The sequence below is a fragment of the Emydura macquarii genome, unplaced genomic scaffold (genome assembly GCF_026122565.2).
Source record: "Emydura macquarii macquarii isolate MOO-44397 ecotype Brisbane River unplaced genomic scaffold, CSIRO-AGI_Emac_v2 contig_561, whole genome shotgun sequence".
NCBI lineage: Eukaryota > Metazoa > Chordata > Testudines > Chelidae > Emydura > Emydura macquarii.
Genome location: NW_027130698.1, coordinates 7,858,038 through 7,882,542, shown reverse-complemented (window position 1 = coordinate 7,882,542; position 24,505 = coordinate 7,858,038). Strand labels below are relative to the sequence as shown.

Sequence of the window (24,505 nt, the reverse complement as noted above, 5' to 3'; positions counted from 1 at the left end):
GCTAGCGGACCCTCTTATCCTCCCCATTCTCTGCCAACCAGACGGATGGGGAGCTCAGAGCTTCTGCCCTTCAGCAGGGTGATGGGGCTAGAGGATTCTGCTCAGGGGGGAGAAGGGACTCCAGGGGGGAAAGGGAATGTCACTTTTGTTTGTAACAGAACAGCAGTCGTTTTTGGATGATCCTTTATACGTAAAACTGCTCTTCACATGAAGTGATTGTCATAATGACCTATTTTGCGTATTTTTATTTTTTATATTCCATGCGTCACAAAATCAAGTTTTAAATCTCTGAAACATCGTTTTGGAGAAGGCCTAATTTCAGTGACTTTCTATAGCTGATTTGTTCACCTTCAATCCTGCGCTGCCTGTGTGCATGCAACAGTCAGCTTTAACACAGTTTAACAGAGGGATCCTGCAAACTCATGCAAATATGCAAACCCTACCTGTGAATTTGTAACACATTAGTGGAACAGTTGGGGCTCATGTGAATATGAACACAGGATTTTGTGCATACGAACTAATTACAAATTAGTTATAAAGGATGCAATCTAGGGAAACCTGTATAATTTTAAGCATGTTGAGTAGTCCCATTGTAGGACAACTTGTGTGTTTAAAGTGCTGATTTGTGCCCTACATCTAGCAGTTCATACTCTAAGTGCAAGGTAAAGTGTAAGGTTTCTGAATGAAAGCCTTTCTTCTTTCTGAAAAGGAAGTCCATGATATGTTGTATGAACTGGAAATGGATTTGCATAGTTTTAGTCACACACATATAAAATATTTATTTATAGCCTTATTTTATTCCTGTTTTGAAAAAGTAAACTACAATTTGCCAAAGCAGAGTCCCCTTTTAAGCATCTGACAGTTGTTTATCTCAGACATATAGAATTAACCTTGCTTTTCACCTTTTCACACTTCTGTCAAAAGCTGACATTTATTATGTGCAGGAAGAAAGATTATTCTAAGCATTATTTTACAGTTATTAGTGTTTAGAATAATCATCATGTACAGTTACACAAGGGAAACATGCATATGAATGACTTTAGAAATTCAAAGACTTGCAATTTTTTTTTGTTCTAGTGCATATTCCTGTTTTAGGCTCAAAAGAAACAATCCATATTTCCATAGACTATCTGTATAAATCTACAATTATCTGCTGATAAAAAATTAATTCCTCCTCCTGCCCCCTAAAAAATAGCACTATATTAGGCTTGGTCTACACTTAACTGGCGATTTGGCAGCAGTTGACAGGAGTTACGCAAGCTACACAGAGTAGCTTGCATAATTCCTGTGGACTGCTGGGCTTCTCTTCTGTGCGCCGTCTTCACTGCACTGCGCCAACAGGAACCGCGTTCCCGTCGAAGCAGCGCTGTGCCACTTGAGGGGGTGGATTAATAGCGTTGACTTCTGGACTGATTGCACAGGTCTTCACTGACTGTTCAGTCGATCCAGATCAATTGATCTGACGGCGGTAACTTTACCGCCATCAGTGTAGATGTACCCTGAGTAAATACAGCTGGTCACAAAATGGGATTAAGTTCATCCTTCCCCCCAGCCCTCCCGATTGAAGTTTTGGCAAAAAGTCATCAAAACTTGAAGTGTTTCAACCAGGTCATGTAACTGTTAGCCAATTAATAATGTATTTGCAGAGCAAACCGAATCTAATTTGAGAGTTACAGAGGCGTTTTTATCTGCTTATCTTCACTATTTTGCTACAGAACTTGTTCTTCATAGCCACTCTAAGTGTCATCATATGTGTATATAATACACACTACACAGCTTTACACACACACACAATGAATGAACCAGCTTAGACTCAAACCTCTTGAATGCAAGAGAGAACATACAACTATGAACCACAAAAGCCTCATGGGACATATTACAGGGAGTTCCCCATATAGATCCTGTAGCAATTATCTTTAGATTCTAAAGCAAACCACCTTGTTGAAGATGTTCTACTTTGCATAAATAATTAAATATGGTGGTGAATTCTCTGTAACTTCAAGTCTTTAAACCATGATTTGAGAACTTCAGTAACTCAGCCAGAGGTTAGGTGTCTATTACCGGAATCAGTGCATGAGGTTCTGTGGCTGGCAATGTGCAGTAGGTCAGACTAGATGATTACGACGGTCCCTTCTGACCTTAAAATCCAAGGCAACATCCAGTGGAGCAGAGACTTGAACTTGAGTCTTTCCAGTCCTGCAGAAGTGCCTTAAACTACTGGACTATATTGTCATTGTCTGACACAAATTTCAGGCTAGATTCACAAGGGGACTTTGGTGCCACACATAACTGGAGGTGGAGGAGCCCCGCATCCCTTGTTACTATTAGCCCAAGGGTTAAGGCACTCACCTGGGTGGGGCAGACCCAAATTTAAATCCCACATCCACATCAGGAAAAGGGAGAAATTCAGCCCCTCTCTCACATCCTGGGTGAGAACCCTAACCACTGGGCTTATGACTATAAGGCTATATTTTTAAATAACCTTATAGTCTATATAATATAGATAAATGTAGTCTATATATAAATGACTTTTTTTTTTTAAATGTGACTACAGTAATTTTACAAACCTAAAAGTCATTGGTGTTCAGAAGAGCTATATGCATTGTAAATGGATGTACAATCATATCTTCTCATATGAATCTACTTTAAGCGCTACATCTATTTTTGAGTCACAGCTATGATTCTCAATGACTGTGGGCAACAAGGCAAATAAAATTTGCACCACACTTTGCCTTATGAAAATTGCACCATACAAACTTCAGGTGTATAACAGATTATGTTACATATATCAAATTACAAATGCGCAGTTCTTGCTACATTTTTCACAAAGGTGACGCATTCTAGGGCTGGGTTAAATATAAATTTATCATTTTAAGTCCAGATGGTAACAGTTACAAACCTGCTGACTCACAAAAACTGCAAATATAGCAGAGACCAGGATCTTAACTTGATGCATGATTTAGTGAACATTTATGATAATTCATATAAGTTATTGAATTAACTCTGTATTTTATACATACACTTGAATAGAACTTCCCACTGGTTTGAGCAGTGACTATTACTTTAAGCTTGGCCTACTTTAATAATATTTCTCATTTAATCATGACCTTTCATCCAAAGATCTCAAAGCTCTGTAAAAACATCAATCATTTAAACACTCCTCACACTCTTGCAAGGAAGGGATGTATCATTATGCTCATTTTACAGAAGGATACACTATGTCAGAGAAGTTAACTAGCGCACAGAGCAAAAAACCAAGAATAGAATCTGGGAGAGCTCCCAGTCATCTGTTCTAACAACCACAAGACATGTCCTCCCTTTGGAAAACTTGTTTCAGCATCCACACAAATTCATATTGACCTACACATCAATAAAATGCATTTAAATACTAACTAGGACTGGTGGACTTCCAGTCCTTTTTAATTATAGTGGTTTATGAAGGAACTTAACTGCCTCATTTTATCATCATGGGAATATAGGAAATGCCATACCAGATCAGATCAATGATACATCTAGTCCAGCATCTTGTCTAAGTCCTTGTCTAAACTAGAGAAGAATCCAAATTAAAACAAATACCAGCAATAGTGCAGTTCTGGGTAGGTTTTTTTGGCAGGGCAGTAAAAACACATTAGCACTGAGTCTACTACATTATTGCTGTTTTTTGCTGTACTATGGATACTATTTACTTAATTGTTGACTTATGCCTGCCCCGAGTGTTATATATCTTTTTTAAAATTTTCAGTCATAACTGTGGGTATTTACACAATCCATAAATGCACGATACTTTTTTTTTTTTTTTTAAAGACACAATATAACTAGCGCATGGAACTCATTGCCATAATGTATCATTGAGGCCAAGAGCTTAACAGAATTCAGAAAAGTATTTCCTTTTATCAATTTTGAAATTTGATATCTTTCATTTTTCATAAGTGTCTCGTTATTCTTGTGGCAAAAACACCTTCTGTATCCTATTAGCTACGTCATATACCTCTACCATAATCACTCATGCATCTTAGCTGGGAAACTTTTCCAAAGAAAATAAACCTCCTTCCAAAATCCTAGGCGTTTTCTTCAGACTAAAAACAAATCTTATCCTAATCTTTTCAGACACTCCTCAAACAAAGTATCTCCATGCATCTAATCAATGGGACACCTGCCTGCCAAACCCTTCTATTTCCAGTGTATCTTCTTAAGATAAGGTGACAAGAAAAGCAGACAGTATTTCAGGTGTACCATCATTTTATAAATATACACCAAAACAAAAAACTAAAAGAATCACCACCCGCCACGCTAACTTCATAGTGAAGCAGAGGCAGTGTTTTTACACAATGTAACACACCTGACTCAAACTACAAGAGCAAGGAAATGAATTAAATGTACACACTCTCTTCTCTTTCACCCACAGGGACACCACTCCATAACCATACATCACAGACCACATACACCATAATCTTACTCTGCTTCCTAAACCTCCCCTTCTGCACACTGTTCTTCACCAACCACCTCCTCTTAAATTGTGGATGTTTCATGAAGCAATGACTTGATAGGGGAGAAAATCATTTGGTAAAGGGGTGATGGAAGACTGGTATCCCTAGGAGGCAGAGTTAAAGGTATACTGTATGGTTTATGTTAGCTGTGCTAAGGTGCATATCAATACACATGTGCAAACGATATAAATATGTATCTATATACCTGTAAATACATGAGCAAAACTGACCTAACAAAGTTAATAGTGAAATAATGCTAAATTTGGGTGCTTATCTAGAGGCATCTTAAGAGAGCCTGATTTTATAAAAGTGCTGCGTACCTGCCTTCTGAAACCCAGTCCACTTTAAAGTGTATCAAATTGGACACCCAAAATTTGAGGCATCGGAAAAAAAAATCACTAGTCACTTTTGAAAGTGTTTGTCACTACATAAGGAGCACAGACAATATAAAGTGGTCATCCATTTTAAAAATCCAAAATGTTCCACAGTTCAGTTTGCACATATCCTATTAAAAAAGCAGGGAGAACCTGGTCTCTCACATACACCTGTGTAGCAATTTTAGACTATTACCCGCTACATTGGTAAAACCCATTGATATTAGTTCTATAAATAATTCTAAAATGTAACAAAAAGTTACCCCGAAACAAAATATAATGAGGGCAAACAATCAAGGAAAGGATAATTGGGTTTTTCTCAGGCTATGCTAATCTGCAGACTATAAATGCTGTATGGTTACACTTGAATATTGTCAATTTGCATGTAGCTAGGAGCATTACGAACATATTAGATCATGACTCCTGACACTAAGTGCTCTTCCAGACTTCTAGAATTTCATACTGGAATTAGTTGACTGGGCACACTTAGACATATAAAACTAGCATTTTGTAGGACTATAAATCAGAGGAAATTATTGCTAATACACTTTTAAATTTGGGTGTATAAGTATTTGATCAAGTGTTTTCCATAAGCAAAAATCTAACTACAGGCTATACGTGCAATAGATACTTATGCCTTGCCTGGTGACAACAATCACTGAGACATTGGTATTCAGACAGTAAAGTGCTTGTCAAGATCAAAATGCTAATCATTGCTTGCTGGGAAATTCAGTTGCTCCCAGCTGTAGTGAAAGCAGCATGTAGCTAGAAGCAGCTGCAGCATATTATTAGTACCGAAGTCTTAACTGGAGTAGGTTCCCTGTGCAAGATACATCAGAAAATGGTCACCAATGAGTCCAGAAAAATTTACAGATCATGTAAGTACAGTGCTTGTACTAAACATGAAAAAAAAATCCAGAATTGGTATAAAAAAGCCTGTAATTCTTAAATGAGATCCCAGAGAATGCATTTAGTTTTGCTGATGGATGAAATTGTGATTTCTTGTGATGATTCCCCCTCCCCCCCCCCCACACACACACCCCATCCTGCCTGCCCTCCCCCCTGAATAAAGCATTAACCTACTGCATCCATCCAAGTCATAAATGCCACTCAGTTATGCTGATTGAAGGTTTGGAAAGTAAATTATACCAACACAAATGCCTTTAGCATCTTTGTATTTGGCATGATACCCTTCCCATCTGAGGTGGCGGAGCAAAATTATATTTTCATTAAAATCTACAGATGTTTAAGCAATTTGTGAAAATTTGTGAAAATGCTTTGTATCTCATAGCATAGCCACAGATGTGTCAGGGGATACAAGAACTGTTTCCATAAAATATCTAGCAATGTTAGACACTGAAACAATCAGAGGGGAAAAAATTAGATGTACCAGGATACATATTAGGGCCCTGCCCTGCAATCAGATCTCTGCAGGTGGAGCATTGTGCCAATGTGAAAGTCCATTGACTTTAATAGAGCTCCATACAGGTATAAGTCTTCCCTCATGGCATTGACTGCAGAATCAGGGACTAAAACATCAGCAATTCTGATTATTATGCAATTATAGGTGGACCTCTAGTTATACTCAATCAGTCTATTCTAATCCTGGCAGAAAGTAACTGTGGGCCACAAAAACCTAATAAAAAGCTTTTTTATTTAAAAAATCCTTATAATATGTAACAATATTTAATCAAACCCCAACTCTCATCACATAACTGATCAGGCCAGCCAAGCATATTGTTTCCACCAGCCTCCTTTTCTCTGAGTACTAGCCACTATCTGCCAGAATTGCAGGGAAATCTCTCTCTCCATTCAAAGTTAACCACAGGGAGGAGCCTTTTCAGCTGCAAAGGGATATCACATAATCCCCCACAAACTTAGAATCCCATGCCTAGTAGAGATCCAAGATAACACTGCTCTCTTGCAAACTTCATTTATTAGAGAGATCCCATTCAGGAGTCCAGCATTAGGGGTGTCATGATATTTGGCTGGGTCCACAAGCTAAAGTTAGATGAGAGTTCCCTGCCACACACAGTCTGCCCCCAGGGCCTTATGAACCCAAAATATCCAACCAGCCTATGCTACACTCCTAGCTTGGTGCTGACCCCCTCCACACTCTGATTCTTCTCATCTATTGTTCCCACAGTCAGCTTACTGCTATGCTAGCTGCCCCCTTCCTATCCTACATAACATATCTCCTCTCACTTAAAAACTGCGCCCATCATACCATTAGAAATGTTGTAGGCAATCTCTCTAACTGTTTTGGTTTGATGGATTCTCTGTCATGCATTTGTGAATTATAAACAAATACTTAATTGATTAGAAATATTAGAATACTAGATTTATTTTTCCAAAGTCTTCATTCCTTTGTACTGGGAGACGTTTTCATGTCCCAGGCTGATGGTGTATCACTGACATGACACAGCCCTGCCTTTACACAGAGAAAAAAGAAAACTACAACTAGTTCCAAAGGAACAGAGAAAATCTGAAAATAGCACCAATGAAACTTGTTATATCTGCAAGACCAAAAAGTTATTCCCACCATACAACACGAGTGACACACTATAGGACTACCTAATAGCAAGAAAAAAATGAAATATTTTTTCTGGAAAATTATGGTTAGTTTCTACTGAACAAATATCATAAACATGAGCAAAAGGAACTATCTATATTCATCAAGAACACTTATGTTCCCATCACTGTGGGATCAGGTATTTACAGTAATGGCAATCCCTCATGAAGAAAGCTTTCACTAACAAATAAGTGCCCTTAAGCCCTCACAGTATTCTTATCAGCAAGTTAAAGAAGTATGGGTTGGATGAATGGACTATAAAATGGATAGTGAACTGGCTAGAGCATAGAACACTTATGATCTGGAGGATGGGGTTCCCATCACTGGGGGGAGTGGGATCAGGTATTTAAAAGAAATCTAATGAGGTAATGGCTATAGACACCGACGAGCTGGGCAGCAGCTCTGCAGAAAAGGACCTGAAGATAAAAAGCTGGATATGAGTCAGCAGTGTGCCCTGGTTGTCAAGAAGGCAAAATAAGTGCCAGCAGGTCACGGGAAGTGATTATTCCCTTCTATTCGGCATTGGTGAGGCCGCATTTAGAATACTGTGTCCAGTTTTGGGCCCCCCACTACAAAAAAGATGTGGACAATTTGGAGAGAGTGCAGCGGAGGGCAACCAAAATGATTGGGGGCTGGAGCACAGGACTTATGAGGAGAGGCTGAGGGAACTGGGCTTGTTTAGTCTGCAAAAGAGAAGAGTGAGGGGGGATTTGATAGCGGCTTTTAACTACCTGAAAGGGGGTTCTAGGGAGGATGGGGCTAGGCTGTTCTCGGTGGTGGCAGATGACAGAACAAGGAGCAACGGTCTCAAGTTGCAGGGCGGGAGGTCTAGGTTGGACATTAGGAAAAAGTTTTTTACTAGGAGGGTGGTGAAGCATTGGAATGGGTTACCTTTCATTCATCTTATAAAATAATTAAGACCACATGTGGGTCAGAGAATAATCAAGAACCACCACCTGATACTGATTTCCAGAGTAATCAAGCAACACCTAAAGTGAGTAAACATACTCACAATATTAAATATTTTAAATGAGAGAGAAAAAAATTGCATACCTATGATGGTCTAGTCTGTTGCTAGAGACATGTTTCCAGAAACTTACTCAGCTTACCTTGTAGCATGTTTAATAATAAAAAGACATTTGCCTTAAACAACGGAAAAGATCGCTTTAGTATGATCTGTTATTCCATTTGACAGTTATTCACAGCATGCTTATTAATTGCTGATAACAAATGATGTCTTTGGGATTGTTATTCGGTCTACAAAGAATGGAAATATAGTTTGATTGATATAGGACCTGGATCATTCTTCCCTGAAGACTGAAGTCGATGAATTCTCTTGTTTAAGGAGCACCAGTTTGGGCTGGTACAGAATGCTGTGATTCTCACAGTTGCTATTCTGTAGTTGTGTTTTCAAAAGATTTGATTATACTCACTGTTTTTGTGTGCTTTTAACTTGCCAAAACATTCACCTTTAGGGCTGACTTACTATTCTCTCTCTCGGTCTCCTCTTTAAGGTGGCTTCAAGGGAACTATATGAAGGAGTTAGTCAAACTAGTGGGAATAGAGATTGGGCAACTTGAATAGTGCAGTTAAAGTAAAGTGCTTGATTACTCTGGAAATCAGTATCAGGTGGTGTTTCTTGATTATTCTCTGACCCACAGAGTTCAGCCCCGGAGTAACTGTACATCTCTATTATTTCTCCCACATCTAAAGGAAAAAATATAAATGATATAACTTAAACACTTAAAGGAGGGGGAGGGGAAGAGGCCTTGCATTCGTTATAAAATCAATAGGACTTCTGTATACAAAAGCCTTGAAGGACCAGGCCCTTAATTTTGTCAGACTCACAAGGTTACTACTCAACATTGTAATGTAGGAAAATAATTTTAACTAAATTTTCCATTGCTCCCTAATTTGGAATGTGATAGTTTAAGAACATCCCTCTCAGAGGACGTGCTTATTCCTGCACTTTAAGTAAACTATTTCACAAATTAAATTTACCACATAATTCTCTATTAGTGCATGCTAACTAGATGCTGGAAACATGTTCCATCAAGCTTCAGTGCATCTACTATTTCTCCACATACACACTGCTTTTCCAGATAGATTCCATGATGAAGTACTAACCCATATTGTCCCTTGAAGTAATCTAACCATCTGATATTATACCCCTAAAATGTTTCTCTATAGATTGACACCCATATCAATTCTGGTGTTATTTCTGAAAGGAATATCAAGTATGTTTTCAAAGACAGCATTACATTTCCTTGGGTATTTGCATGTTGAATTCAAAGACTAAAACTGACATGTTATTCTGGCAACAGGCAATTTTTTTTGAATAATCAGATCTTGAGCATCTTCTGAGATGCTTGAACAGTAATATGTTATAGCAGAATTGCTCTGTGTCAACTACTACAAAATTTATAACTCATTCTATGAAGGTGAAGTCACTTGTTTTTCATCTCCTGTTTACATGAGGAGAGGCATCCCATTTTTTTCTTTAATTTTATTTTAAGTTAGCACTGTCATTTGACTGTTTTAGAGCAGCAAAACACTTATGACAAAGCAAATAAGCAATTCCAACAAACAGGTTAAAAACTAGATTTGAACAGTTCTTTTGAAATTGGATAGTTTTGCAGGTCTAATAAGTCACCAAAATTATCTGGAAGAGAACACAACTGTTAAGCAGCCTTGGTAATATTATTTAGGAATTAAAAAAAAAAAAAAAAAAAAACAACCAATAACAATCAATTAAATGTAATAGATATCTTACTTATGACTTTGACCTGAAGTTCAAATCCAGATTTCAAAAGCCCTGAAGTTGTGAAATAGGGAATAATTTTGGAACTGTGGTTTAGAGGCGGACCTTTCCCTACCACCATACATATCCCTTAATTTAGGGCTAGTCTATGGCTCTGATCCAGTAACACACTTAAGACATGGGACTACTCAAGTGTTTAAATTTAAGCCTGTATTTATATGCTTTGATGGATTGGGACCTAAGGAACCACCAGTTGACCTCTGTCCATTAAGGTGATTAAGATCAGTAGCTTTGAGTCTGTTGACTACATCTTGTGAAAGGTCAAGAAAAGCACTCGCTACCATGACCCACATCATAGCTATGGTCCAATCCTTCACTATGGCACAGTCATTTTGTGCTGCGCTGTCAGTGGAATCTGACTTTAAAGCTAATTTAACTAGTTCATGGAGGTTCATACAAGGGGGAGGGTGGTAAAGGAGAGTCTCCCACAGAACAGAGCTAATGCAAAGACTTTTATGCCACTCAGCTTCCTTGCTGCTAGTTCACCAGGGAGAAAGAGTGTTGAGGCGTGGGCACCTATGTGGTTAGGTGATCCTTGCTACATTTTTGATCCCCTTTGGGCACTGCAGCCCAAGTTAAGTGTAAGTTAAAGTAGTATGAAGATTTCTTTACATGGAAATTTGGTTGTACAGAACTACACCGAGATGAGAAGAGAAATGTGAATATTAAGTCTTTTTTGGATTGAGGAGTATTGGAATAGGAAAATTTTGGTTTGGTCACATGTTTGCTGACAGGCTTGTGGCAGCTAGGATGGAATTTGGTGCTCAGTTTGTTTCATAAGGTGTCCATTTGCATGAAACAGCAAAAGTTTAGCATAGGCATCTGTGTGTGTGCTTTTAAAAAAAGTCAATATATACTAGGAGTTCTCTGAAATAAAGGAGGTTTATTCATGAATGTAAATTCCATTCAATAAAATACTCAGATTGTGTGGTGAATATTCCCATTTTCCAAGATGTTTTGCCAGAAGGAAATTGGAAATAATATATTGTGATTGGTGGGTAGGAATACAAAAGGCTTTGCAGTAGCACAGTTTAAAAAAACACAAATAAAAGGTATTCTATTTTCTTGTAGTGTGTACTGTAAATGGGCAAATTACACAGAAAAAAGTACTAAGATTTAGAAATTTCAGGACAATAAAAACAAACCACATGCACACGAACACTGCCACTCTTTCCCCTACCCCCAACTTTTTGTGATGCTCCTTTCAATTTTTGTCATCAACCAGATTTCATTTCAACTCGGACTACTATTCCCAGGTTATATTATAGAAATGTCCTATTTCAATCACAGAATTGTTAGAAATAATCAAACAGGTTGTCCCGGGGGTGGAATGGGGAGACGGAACCCTTTAATGCTTGCTCTTTCACCTCGATGCCGTGAGTGAGCAACGAGGGGGTTACTTTACAATTCTTTTATCCGTAACAGTATGTAAATGTATACATTTTCAGCAACTCCCCATAGACCCTTATTTGGTTACATTGACACCCATAAAATGAATATTAACTACATAATGAATATTATTATACCCGCCCCTGTTTGTTGTTTACAGGATTACCATACAGAGGTCAGGCACATCACCTTAAAACCTATTAATTTTACACTAACGTTCTTTGAAGTAAAGGCATGCCAGGGGGAGAAGGAAGATAATGCTTTCGTCCCACCAAAAGGCCTTGCACAGAAATAGCAAAAGGTATTTTATTAACCTCATTCCCAGCACAGAGGGCCAGGAAGGGAGGAAAAGAAGAAAAAGATAACAGACTAACTAGAATTCACACCAATTAACAGAAACCAGGTTTGCCCTTTCCTTGACCCTGTTCCCTGTAATTTAGATCTGACCACTTATCCAGCTTTAACTCTTTAGTCTCCTACAAAAATAAATTAATTTTGGAACACAGTTCATTTTTAGCAGCTCAATAGGTTTTTCCTCTCTTCTTGGGGAGAAGGCGTTCTCCTCTTTTGACACAAATGATTTCCTTCCTGCCCCCAGAAGTGTCAGTGTAATTGATGTTTGTACATTAAGAGGGAACAGATCCATTGTTTTTTTTAAACTATATATGTTGGAATGAATTACTGAGATGATAAAATTTTACTAGACAACGTAAATCAGCGAAAGCTCATAAGTGATCAAATAGGATTGCAGAATAAGTACTGACTATGCCAGAGAATGTAATGTACTATCAGGTTCTGAATTTTTTAAAATGTAAGAAAAATGTTATGTCAGCCAGTAACCCTGAAAGAAAATGGCATAGTACAGAATACGCACCAGCATGTATCCAAAAAATTAAAAATCCAACATACATTTAGCAAATGGTTTTGTAGCTTATTTCTTAACATAAATGTTCACTCACAAACACAACTTGATCTACTAGAAGGAAAAAAAATGCCTTAATTAAAGCAGTTTGGATTTTTTGGATTAAATGCTTTTCCATCTGAAAATGATGATTTGCCAAAACTAAAACTTTTTGCAGAAGTGTACTGGTTTTGACAAGGTTTCTTGGGCCCAGATTGGAATTTCTTGTCTAAGTGAGAGAGAGCCATCCCAGAATAGCCAATACATCCATGGTTAGGGCACTTAATGGGTTTCCCACAGCCCAATTGAATACTCTAATCCCCAAGCTAGAGTCAGTCTCTTTCTTTCTGGCCCATTGAGCATTTGGTTATTTATATCAAGTGGAACAGCGCCAACAGGAGAAACTGACTGTATAGGGCACTTATGTGGGAGTCCTAAAGTCTAGTTCTTCTCAAAATCAGTCTGAGCAGTGACTTGAACTTTGAATGTTTCAGTTAGCTGAAACATTTTTTGTTTTGGATAAACCAAAACCTTTTTTATTATTATTTGGTTCACCAAATGACTAAATACCAACAGTTATATGCATTGCTCTATTTTAGATCTTGTTAGTAGATTCTGAAGTTGAAGGAGACTGAATTGAGTGAATCTGCCCTCATAAAAGTACAGGTTGACAGTTTTTTTAGTTAGGCATGTGCCTGTGGGTCTTGGGGCGAAAGAAGTCAAAAGAACAAACAAGAAAACCGCTCTATGCAAAATATGTTTCATTTGAAAGATATGTTCATATTTATGAAAGTGCTCTTTTTCCGTAACAGGCTTCTAAGAGCAGCAACTGAAAAATAAAGGCAGATGGAAGTTAAGATGCAGAAGCAATGAAAACATCTTGAAGTAATAACGCCAATATCAGAATCAGGATGATACTCAATTCAACTGTCATATCAACAGTTAGAGGAAAAGAAAGAAGGGCTAGTGGCTAGACTGCTAGCCTGGGATTCAGGAAACAGCTTCAATTCCCTATTCTGTCAGACTTCCAGAGTGATCTTTGCTTAACTTTAATTGATTTGCAAATGAGGCACTTTTGAAAGTTCCACTAAGCTACTTGCATTTTTAGGCATCAAATTACCTTTAAAATCTGGTCTTTAGTCTCTCTGTGTCTTACTCCCCCGTCTGTAAAATGAGACTAGTAGTACTACATGTCCTCACAGGGGTACTGGGATGATAAACACATTAAAGTTTGTGAGGGTCTCAGATATTATGATCATAATAGGTGGCATATAAGTATCTTAGATAGAAGCTTTTCTTAGAATTGACAACCCAGATAATATTTAATTTTTAAAGCCATTAGCAGAATGGTCTTTTAAAGGTAATGGTGAAGGTCTTCTAGCATTAAGGATTTGACATCCTCATTTTCAGAGAGCATCTTCCACCATACTCAGTCTGATGAGACAAAAGCAGTTTGGAAAAAAAAAAAAGTGTTGATCATTAAATGAGAATTCATTATTCTTATTCATCTTAGTTAAAAAGGCCTAATCTTACATTATAAAGAGAACAATGGGTGTTCTCCTTTCATCAAAGAAAGCATCTTTTATTTTTTAACTTTGGATCAAAAAACCAGTTATCTTGCAGCCTGCCAATTGCAGATGCTATTCTGACTTTTTTAAGGAAACAAAACCACATTGCCATCCTTGTTCCCTTTTCCATACTGAAGTTAGTTTGTCCTCATTACTACATTAACATGGCTTTAGTGGAGCCCAGTTGGATCAAGTGTGGAGTAAGGAACTATTCAAAGTGAATCAAGGGGCCACGGTGCTAATCACCACTGTGGGGACTTCTAGTCATAATAGAAAAATTAAAAAAAAACTATAATGAAACAAACATGTATGGGTGAAGGTAAGAAGCAACATGTGCCTATGCCTATTTTATCACTGTGAGCTAGAAGCCAGGTGCAGCGGACACTCCTATCTTTTATAGATGGATTCATCCAAGGAAAGATTCTACCACCTTCAGTTCTATACATTTCTTTTAACATCCCATAATTTTGATATACTTAACTGAAGCTGCTGTTATTTTCTTAAATATGTGAAGTGAGGAAAATGGTTACTTTAAAAAAAAAAAAAAAAGCAGTGGGACAGTTTCTTTAGAGCTTTCCAAATGGCACTGAAAAGAGGAGCGAAGAAAAAATTGCTGGCACCTCATACAGGAAAGCTTGCCAGCCATTGGTTTGAACAAGATGAAGTCCACGTGCTCCTCATTTTATAACAATATTTATAAACAAGTTTCTCATAAGGATTATTTCCCCCCTCTTATTCCATTGTAAAATCCACATTTTTCATGGTTGTGAGCCATACATGTCCGCATAAAGAGTTTGACAATAAGACTGGGGTTACTTTTCCAAACTGATATATGTTTATGTTAAAACTGTGCCAATATTATGGAATAGTGCATATATTTACTGTTACAAGTGATGTAGTCACACAGCTAAGTCTTCAGGGAATGACAGTTTTGCCCATCTGTCCAGGACTAGAAAATAGACACTGCTTATGGAACACTATTTTATTTTCTATGTGTTAGTCTGATCATGCTAACAATGAGCAACTATCACATGCTATGATAAGAGTCCACATTATGAGGCGCACACTGTGTTGAGGAAGTCCAAAATCAGGACCAAAGAATACATATTTAATACATATATAATGAGGACACCCAGAACTATTTATGCTCTGGCTTATTTCCAAAATTGCCATTAGCCTGCTCACTGTGCAGTACATTGCATGTGAAAGCAAAGCAGAAATCAATTCAGTCTTGATGTTTGGATACTAAATTGCAATGTGCTTGTTTGGCAAATCTGAAAATAAGAATGAATAAAAATAGAGATGAGTTCATGCCAAACTCCCTCTGAAAAAACTTCCCTAAAGTTCAAGGAATTTGGGATTCGGTATTTTAGTTCAGGCACAGCTCCACAAGACAAACATTTTATTGAGAGGGTTTCTGCCCTGGTAGTGCGTTGCGATTCAGTGATTGTAATAATCACCATTAAATAAGATGTCATGTTCCAGCAGTCAGGGTATTTCCTTCAACAAGGAATGAAGAGTTTATTGATGAACTTCAAAAAGGTTTGAGGTTAAATTCAGCTGAAAACCAAATGTGTGGCTTCAGAAGCCATCAGAAAATAAACAAGCATTTTGCATCTGCAGAAATAGAGTGGACAAAGAAGCCTTTGTTCCATATATGAGCAACTAGAGTGCCCCGCCATCTCCCTTCCCCTCCTCCACTTCACCCCCGTCAAAAGATTTCAATCACTTTGAACCTCAGCTATTTTATCAGACCTAATTTATCCATTTATAACAGTTACATCAATTACAGTAGTGCTCATTTTCACCATAACTACCAGTGGTCCTGGTCCTATGGGAGTCAGTGGAAGGTCTAAACAGTGCTGTCCTATCAGTTATAAACCCCATTGATAAAGTGTAATCTCAGCCAATTTTATGCAAGGCTAAAACTTGTTACAAAAAATCCAGGGGACACAGACTTGAGGCAGAGGAAAAAAGTAAACTTCATGGGAAGACAGCCCCATTGTCTCTTTCCCACTTAACACAATGAACATAAAAGCAATCACAGGCAAGGTGGGAGCTAAAAGAACATGCTTAGTGAACATTAACATGCAAGGTCTAGCTACAGATATAGGCTGTTTCAGGTTATAAGTCAATTGCTAACAGGGAATAGGAAGGAATTCTCACATAGACCCCCATATAGCTTTGCACAATTGACTGGCTGAACCACAAGGAGTTTAAACTTCCCTTGAAGAGTTAAATATTGTTAAAATACTAGACATGGGACACTAGACTTAACAGAACCATAGCTTGGAGCTGCTGTGGAAAATCCTGTACAGGTATCTTAAAACATGTTCCCATGCTTCTGAAGCTGAAGACAGAATTCACATTATTTTTCAAACTTGGATCCATTAATGTTTCATTGTAAAGTTGATATGCCAATCACTCTTACATTCTAAAAGTCCTTCAAGATGCTCCATTTTGAAAGTCTTAATATATGTAAGAGCATTTTACCTGTAGTACTCATATTATTGATTTAACACCATTAATGTTTAGAGCATTTTTAAAACCCATTACCTTCCTGTGTATTAGCTCTCTCTAGCAAAAAAGCATACCATTTTCTCTGTTAAAGGCTGGCAGACATCAACACAAAAAGGCAATTCTACCTGCCTTAGTGTCTGCTTGATGGCTTGACAATGTCAATCAATAAGTAAATTCAGTTTCTTACAGTTACTTGTAAACAAGAAGTCCGCTACTGATTCATATGCAAATAGAGAGATACAAAAATCAGAAATGAAAAATATTCTGACATTTCAATGCTTTGAATAGAAATACATTTATTAAAGTGTACTTTACAAAGGAAACTAGTTGGAGAATACCAGTATGGATTTACCACATTAGAAACAGGGTAGTATGAGCAGCAGGTCACCACAAACACTGGTGAATCATTGAAGAAAGGTCTGTCGAGTTTCAGATAAGGCTGGCAGTTGATGATGATAAATTACTTACTAAGTGCATTTGTTGAACCATTAGGGAAATACTTCTCCTCTTGCCTCCCTTTCCATTCACCCAGCAAAGAACACTAAATCCTTATTTAAAAAAAAAAAAAAAAAAAGTCCACTTTCTTTTAAAAGGACCAATGTTAAATAGCAGTCAGGTCAATATATGGATATTTGCTTGGGATGAATTGCTCTGCAAAAAATAGACACACAAAAACACTACATAACAAGTATGAAAGTGCTTGGACTGTCTTTAGGATAGGATTGCCACGTGCTGTTTTGCTATCTAAGTAGAAGTTTACAGTTAAACTATTACAGCAAAATGGGTGAACCTCAAAGTATTCGGCGTTCAAGAGCAATGAATTAAGTGTGAGGCCTATCTGAACCTTCTGCGAGAGTTCTTCTTAGGAATTTCCAGTATTTCCTGGAAACACCACACAAGTCAATTATTTTAGGGAATGTGTGCCTCACATCCTGAGGAAAAAGAGTAGAGAATGTGAAAACTGAAGAAAACAAACTAAATATTAGCCAAATTTTCTCAAACTGCAATTTAATTCTCATTCGATTCAAGCTTTGGGTAATGGCAGAGCTCAGTAAGTCTAATGATTTGAGGTTCTGGTTTAGTGGACATAAATAAGTATCTGCACAGTTAGGATGGAAGTCTCATGAGCTCTTCCCTAAGATGGGCAAGAAGTAAAATTGCAGGCAAAGATGGAAGTTGTACAAAAAGCAGCTGGAAACCAGAAGTGCAAATACACTTATCTAAACATTTCAGACACCTCCAAAAGACTCACTTAAATCCATACTATCAACTTTCTCTGTCCCGTTTTCAGTTATAGCTCCAAACGGTGCTATTAAGAGCAATTCAAATAACCTCCACAGTGAAGATTTGTTTTCTACTGTCTTCTCAACTCAGAACCAGGATATCAAGTAGCTACACAGGTCCTCCACTGCAAAAACTGCAGCATCTAGTCTACAACGGCCTCTGTGAAGGGCTTTGGACAGTGGACTTGCACAGTTGTTGGAATCACTGTACACAATGTTGAGATCAATGTTAGTTTCCATTACACAAGAAATGCATAATCTTGAGACCTATGTGAAAGACACTTGCAGAAATCAGTGACTTACTGTTCTTCAGTACTAACTATAGCAATTGCAATTTTTTGTATTGTAATGCAATTTTTTCTTAGTCACATATTAATCAACACATAGCAAAGCACATAGGTAGCAGTAAACTTTGAGGTTTTGAGACTAATATACACAGTATAACATTTTATCTTCAATGGGTTACAATCAGAGTATGGCATACAGCATCCATTAGTGCATTAATACTACATGAAGCTATTACAATGTTTCCACCTATTAACATAACTGGTGATATTTGGGGTGGTGGGAAATCGATATTTTTGAAATCTCAAGGGGAGGAGGGGGGAAGAGAAAGCCATACACACACTTTCAGGATACTTCACACTATGGCATGACTGCAAGGCCTACAACGCAAAAAACCCCAAAGAATAAGGTTATAATACAGTGTTTCTCAACCTGGGGGTTTAGAGGGGTCGCAAGTGCAGAGCTGGTATTGGTGGTGGCAAGAAAGGCAACTGCCTGGAGCCACAGGGGCGCCATGAAACTAAGTTACATGCCTCAGCCCCATGGGGGTGGGACTCAGGCTTCAGGGGTACAGTAGTTTGGAAAGGTTAAGAACCACTGTTAATATATGTTGGTGTATACCTAGCGTCACCAAAGCTGTAGACTTCTTATTTCAATTTTTAATTTGGCCATACACATTTGTTGGTCTACCTACCAACCTCTGAGCTCAGAACACTTAAGAAACTACGGGCCATATCTTTGACTAGGGCAAATCAATATAGTTCATTGTAACTCCACAGAGTTCAATGATTACATCAGCTGAAGATCTAATTCTGAGTGTGTATATCTACAGAGGAATGTGTTTACATACACATATACTCTTTTTGGCCTCTAAGGTCTAGACTGTATTACCCTTACTGAGTAGCACTTTGCTACACAAGTTCTCCCATTGATGTCAAGGGGCCTCTTTGAGGAATAAGGCACTATTCAGCAAAAATAACAGTATCACAATCCAGCCCTACCTTTTTCAGTGTGACAAAGAGGTATGTGTGCACATGTCTGAGTACGTATAGATAAGGTGACAATATCTTTTTCTTCAGACTGTCTGTGAAGTGTCTCAAATAATAAAAAGGACAAGATTTTCAAATGTAGGTGCCTAAAGCACAGTATGAATTTAGGAACTTGCTTTCAAATACAGATGCCTACACTGTCAGTCCCTAATAGGCAGAGCAGTTAGAGTTATCAAAGCTTGAAGACTGATTATTAGTCTAGCACAGCAATATGTATATTCAAATAAACTTTTTATGTGTCTTCATACTGACATAAGAGAATCATAGAAATGTAGGACTGGAAGGGACCTTGGAAGGTCTTCTAGTCCAGTCCCCTGCACTCAAGGCAGAATTAAGTATTGAACAATAGCAAGAACAAGTGCCCATGGCACTGTAAGACTGTGATATGGTATCATGATGCTGGCTAAGGTTGTCATATAATTTCTGAAATTGTGTCTGGGCACAATTGCTACAACTATGCATGCAAACAGTTGTAAGCACAATTAGGAAAACAGGGATTGATACTTAAACAACATACATTCCTTTGTCACTTGAAATTTGATTGGCATATGAAAATTAATTTGATATTTTCAAGGCCAGATAATCACTAGAATGACTATCTTAAGACAGTCAATGATTTTTTTAGTTTGAGAATGCCATTTGGCAGCTTGTGTTACATGAGTGGAGGGTTGATCAAAAAAATTCACAGAAGTCGGTGGCTCTTTCTTCTGACTTCAGTAGGCTTTGGATACTGCCCTGTTGTTTAATTACATAATAGAAAGTTATAATGAGTACATTTTCCTTTTTAATGGAATGAACTGTGCTCCATGAGATCAGTGTAAAACACATTTAGAATCCTTTAAAAAGACAGGATTCCTTGCAACCTGTTAAAAATCTGTTTTGTTACATTGCAATAGTGTGAATTTATATTCTAGACCAGACTGGGCTCCCATTAAAATCAATAGGTTTTGCCATTGCCTTCGATTGCAACGGGGTTGGTCCATATACTAGTAAGTGAAATTTTCATTTTAAAAAGTTTACAGAAAGAGAAGAGTGACTCCATAGATTTTAAAGGTCCTCAAGTGTCATTATGGCACATATTGTATTGCCTGTGTGTGTCCTAGGAGGCGATGTAGTTTTTTATCTGAGTAAAACCAATAATGCTGCTGTTCTAGAGCAAGACAATTCTTTTTAAACCAAGATGATAGGCCTGGATTTCACCCAAGCATCTATTGAAGTCAATGGCTAAGCTCCCTGCCTTTGTGAAGACATGGGATTTCACTCTTTAACCTTACCTATTCAGTTGCCAGGTGCAAAGGTTGGGAAATGGGGAAGAAAGGGCAGATAAAGGACCAGTGGGTAAAGGGACAGATTAGATTCACAACTCATTCAAGTCAGGGTAAAATCCATACAGCTAATTTGGACATTTGCCCTGTAACTTAGTATTTTAAACATTTTTCATTAATTGGCTGTGTATCAATGGAATAGAAAAATTTCTAAAAGCAATACTAAATGCAGAAAAACACCCATCACATAAAATAGCAAGTTCAAAACCAATCATTTCTGCTTCAGATAATGCTGACTATCCTAACTGTTTCAACTAGTGAGGAAGAAAGAGAAGCTTTCCTAACAAATTAATATTCAGTCATTATATATTACACCCATGTCATCAACACTATTGAACACTTAGGGCAATAAAAGGCTCTCCCCTGTGTTATTTTAATGCAAGTATAGGAGCACATGAATATGCATAATCTATATTCAGACAACCCATGGGTACTTTACCGTTCCCTAACAATAGTGTAAATGCACTTGAACACCATCCGGCGCTAGATTCCGCTTTCACATAATGTTTTAGTGCTCCTGTTTCCCCATAAGAATTATTTCCCCCTCAGTCACCTCCTCCAGATAAAAAAGAAGAAAATATTGTTAATTCATTCTAGATAGGTAATGGAATTAAGTCATTGTTAAGGGTTTGTCAACTAGGTGCACTTAAGACAATTCTATGGTGAATTGCTATGCTTACTTTTGGAAAGTTTTCTTTTATCATGGTTGAAATTTAAAACTAGGTTGTAAATAATAAAGATTTGCCATATTCTTGCATTGTTTTCAAGACTGTGCCAGATCCTACACTGAAGAGTTCTCATTGGTTAAAGTCTCAAAACAGTTAACACATGTCCTTATTTAAGACAAGGTTGAGATTTTACTCTCAGCCCATACCTAGGACAGCACACAGCTCCAGGAGCAGATCAGGGAATGAACTGTGACTAGAAGTCAGTGCTTGCTCCCTAGCTTCAAGTGTGAAGTAATTCAGAGTTTGAGGCCAAGAATTATGAGGTGATCTAGTCTGACCTCCTGTGAGCACAACATTCCTGGATTATCCTGGAGTCCCTAAGAATTAAAGGTTAATCTTTAATTAAAGATTATATCAAGTGATGAAACCTCCAGGAACATTTCCAACCGGAACTGGCAATCCTAAGCATACGCCACAGAATTTCATCAAGTTATTCCTGTGCTGAGCCCATAAAGGGATCCACTTTTGAAAGCCAGAGTCTGGCTGTTGCTTTAACACATGCATGTTTTACACACACTCCCGCACAGCAGCAAAGCAAGAGGAAAAAAGTGACCAATGTGCCCTGGAAGCCAGTGCCCAGGAAAACAGCCTTGCTCACCTGTCCCTAAAACCGCCATGTGAGTAGCCCTACAAACTACACCCCCTTGAGAGCATATAGCCTAGATTATAACCTTGACACAAAGGGGCAATTGCTCAGAAATGCAACACAAACAAATAAAGAATCTTACTTAGTCCTTGCCCTTTGGAAGGGTGGGTAGTGTTTCTGGGCTAGCTCGTTCAAGAAGGCAGTTTTGAGGATCAATTGAATGAAAATCCTAGTGGTGACTAAATCCCTTATCTAAAGGGGTGAAATGGGTGAAAGCCTTCGGACATACCCCTGTGGCAAGAATATGCCTTAGCAGTACCCTCACTTATTCCATAATCACCCTTTCAGCACCACCATCAGCAGATAAACCCTCAACTAAACAAAAACAAACCATCTTTTTCTTTGTATGCACCCCACCCCCACCATAGCATTAGAGTTCAAATATCACAACTTAAAAAGTTCTCAGATGACTCTTGTGATTTGCTATCCACCCAGGCTTTTCTCACTTCCCATACAACTCACTCTTCTGGTTAAGGATTGCTGGATTTCCCCAGCATCACCTGATAAATTAAGAAACAAACAAGCAGCCTTCTACATCCTTCTACATAGCCTGTCCCTTAGAGGAGCAGCAGGCTTCAGGACAATTCCTCTAAGCCTGTCTCATAACCTTCCAGCAGAACTTTTCTGTTCCTTTACTAGGGAACTCTGAGGCCTCCCCAGGGAACCTACAGCAGAGTGTAGTGTACCTAAGTTTTCCTTCATCTGAAGACTCTAGCAGTCCTCTATGGCTGACCCTACCTGAGCTTTCCTGCTACAGGCAGCTTCCCAGATCTAATCCAGAGAGCTCCAACCAAGAAACTCCCCTCTCTTCCGATAAATTCCCTCTTTACCCTATCCTGAGCTCCTGTATTTATGCAAAGCTCCTACACCCTCCTCAGCTGGGACTGACAACTAACTGAACTAGCTCCAGGTGGAAGCAAATGAGTTAAATAGGCCCTAGTGGGAGCTACCTAATTAGTCACAGGGAACTGGTGTGGTTCCTTCTTAAAGGGGCAAGTCACCCTGTGACAAGGGGAATGAAAACCTCTGGTATGAGAGACTCTTAGGGTTCATGGAGCATCTGTTAAAAAAAAAAAACAACACCCCTGATTTTCCATGAATGCATTCTAAATGTAAAGAGATTTTAATGACATGTAGGGCCTGGGTCCTCTCTCTTGCATGCGCATAGGAGAAGGGCTGAATGCTTGTTTTGCAAGGTCAGTAGGAGTTGAGGGTATTCATGGCCTCACCAGGAGCCTGATCCAAAGCCCACTTAAATCGGTATAAAGACTCTAGTTGGCTTCAACAATCTTTGTATCAGGCCTAGCTGATAATTATTGTTATCTTCCATGAAAAGAGCAGAGACTACTAGGCAAGGAGTAGTAAAACCTGGAAACCTACGCTCACTAGCTTCAAGCGATTATTTGCTTTTGCTCATTGACAGGTCAAAGAACATTTGCAGCTCTAATAACAATGCACTCACATATTTGGTTCATTAAATATGGGTCCTTTTTAATGAATAAACCTCAAATTAGATATATTTTCAACATCTAATTTACATTGTAAGATATTTATGTTTTGAGTTTCTGAATTTAAGCAGTGGAGAAAAAAGGGAGACTTTGATAAGTTTTTAATTAAACTGATAGCATCTTTTTAAAGGCTAAAATTCCTACAGTAAAAAGGACCCAAGTAATAATAGACAGGTTTTATAAGGCTTAGCGGGCAGCCTATTATAGTATTCCTTCTTAAGCACATTGCTTGCTTTGTGAAAGAACCAGACTGCTTTTGTAAAGATGTGTATTCTGTACCTGATTGCTTCTGTGAAGAACATTTAAAGAAGGTTAGTCACCTCCGGCTCTAGAAAGCATTGTGTTAAAAGTTACACAATACACTGCTGATCTATGCTTCAAAATGGGAGAGCTGTAAACCTTTTCTACTGCATGAAATAGCTTGCCATCTCATGCTCTTTCTCCGAAGCTGGGCTTTGCCCCTGCATGCACTAGCTTCTGTGCTATCAAATATGACTTTTGTGTTCAATTACATTGTAATTGCAGTGTAACAGTCGGTCTATAATAAAATATTCGCAGTATCCTGCCACATTTTCAGCGTGGCTCTTAATCCTGTTCATGGAAACTGTCATTTTAGTTACTGCACTTGTGTACAGAAATAAGTTTGTATGGGTAAAGAAGGTAGCAAATAAGGAGGCAAAGGAGAGTTACTCAGGGGCCTTTCACTGGAAGCTGGACATACAACTCCCCTTTATGCCTTTGAAAACTTCCCACTATGTGACTAACCAGCTGCCAAGATTTTGTTTTGTGAATACAAATTTAGCCCCCGACCTTGCCGTCAGACCCTCACCAATCGATCCTTACACTCACATGGAGCCTGACTGCAGTCACTGGGGCGCTCCATGGATGCAGGGGTCTGCCCATACGGTCCTGATCCCAGAATCAAGTCCTCAGCAATGAGGATAAGATCATTTGAAGATCCAGAAATACAACTATACTGATGGTAAAGGGTCCAATCCTCAGCCGGTGTAAATAAACATTCTGACAGACATTGCAACCACATGCAGCAT

At 38.3% G+C, this 24,505-nt stretch overlaps 1 long non-coding RNA gene across 1 annotated transcript in view; it reads right to left on the bottom strand.

Moving 5' to 3' along the window:
* LOC137147640 (uncharacterized) overlaps positions 1 to 24,505 on the bottom strand; it is a 271,440-nt gene that overhangs the window by 202,456 nt on the left and 44,479 nt on the right. The gene's annotated exons all lie outside the window — the stretch shown is intronic.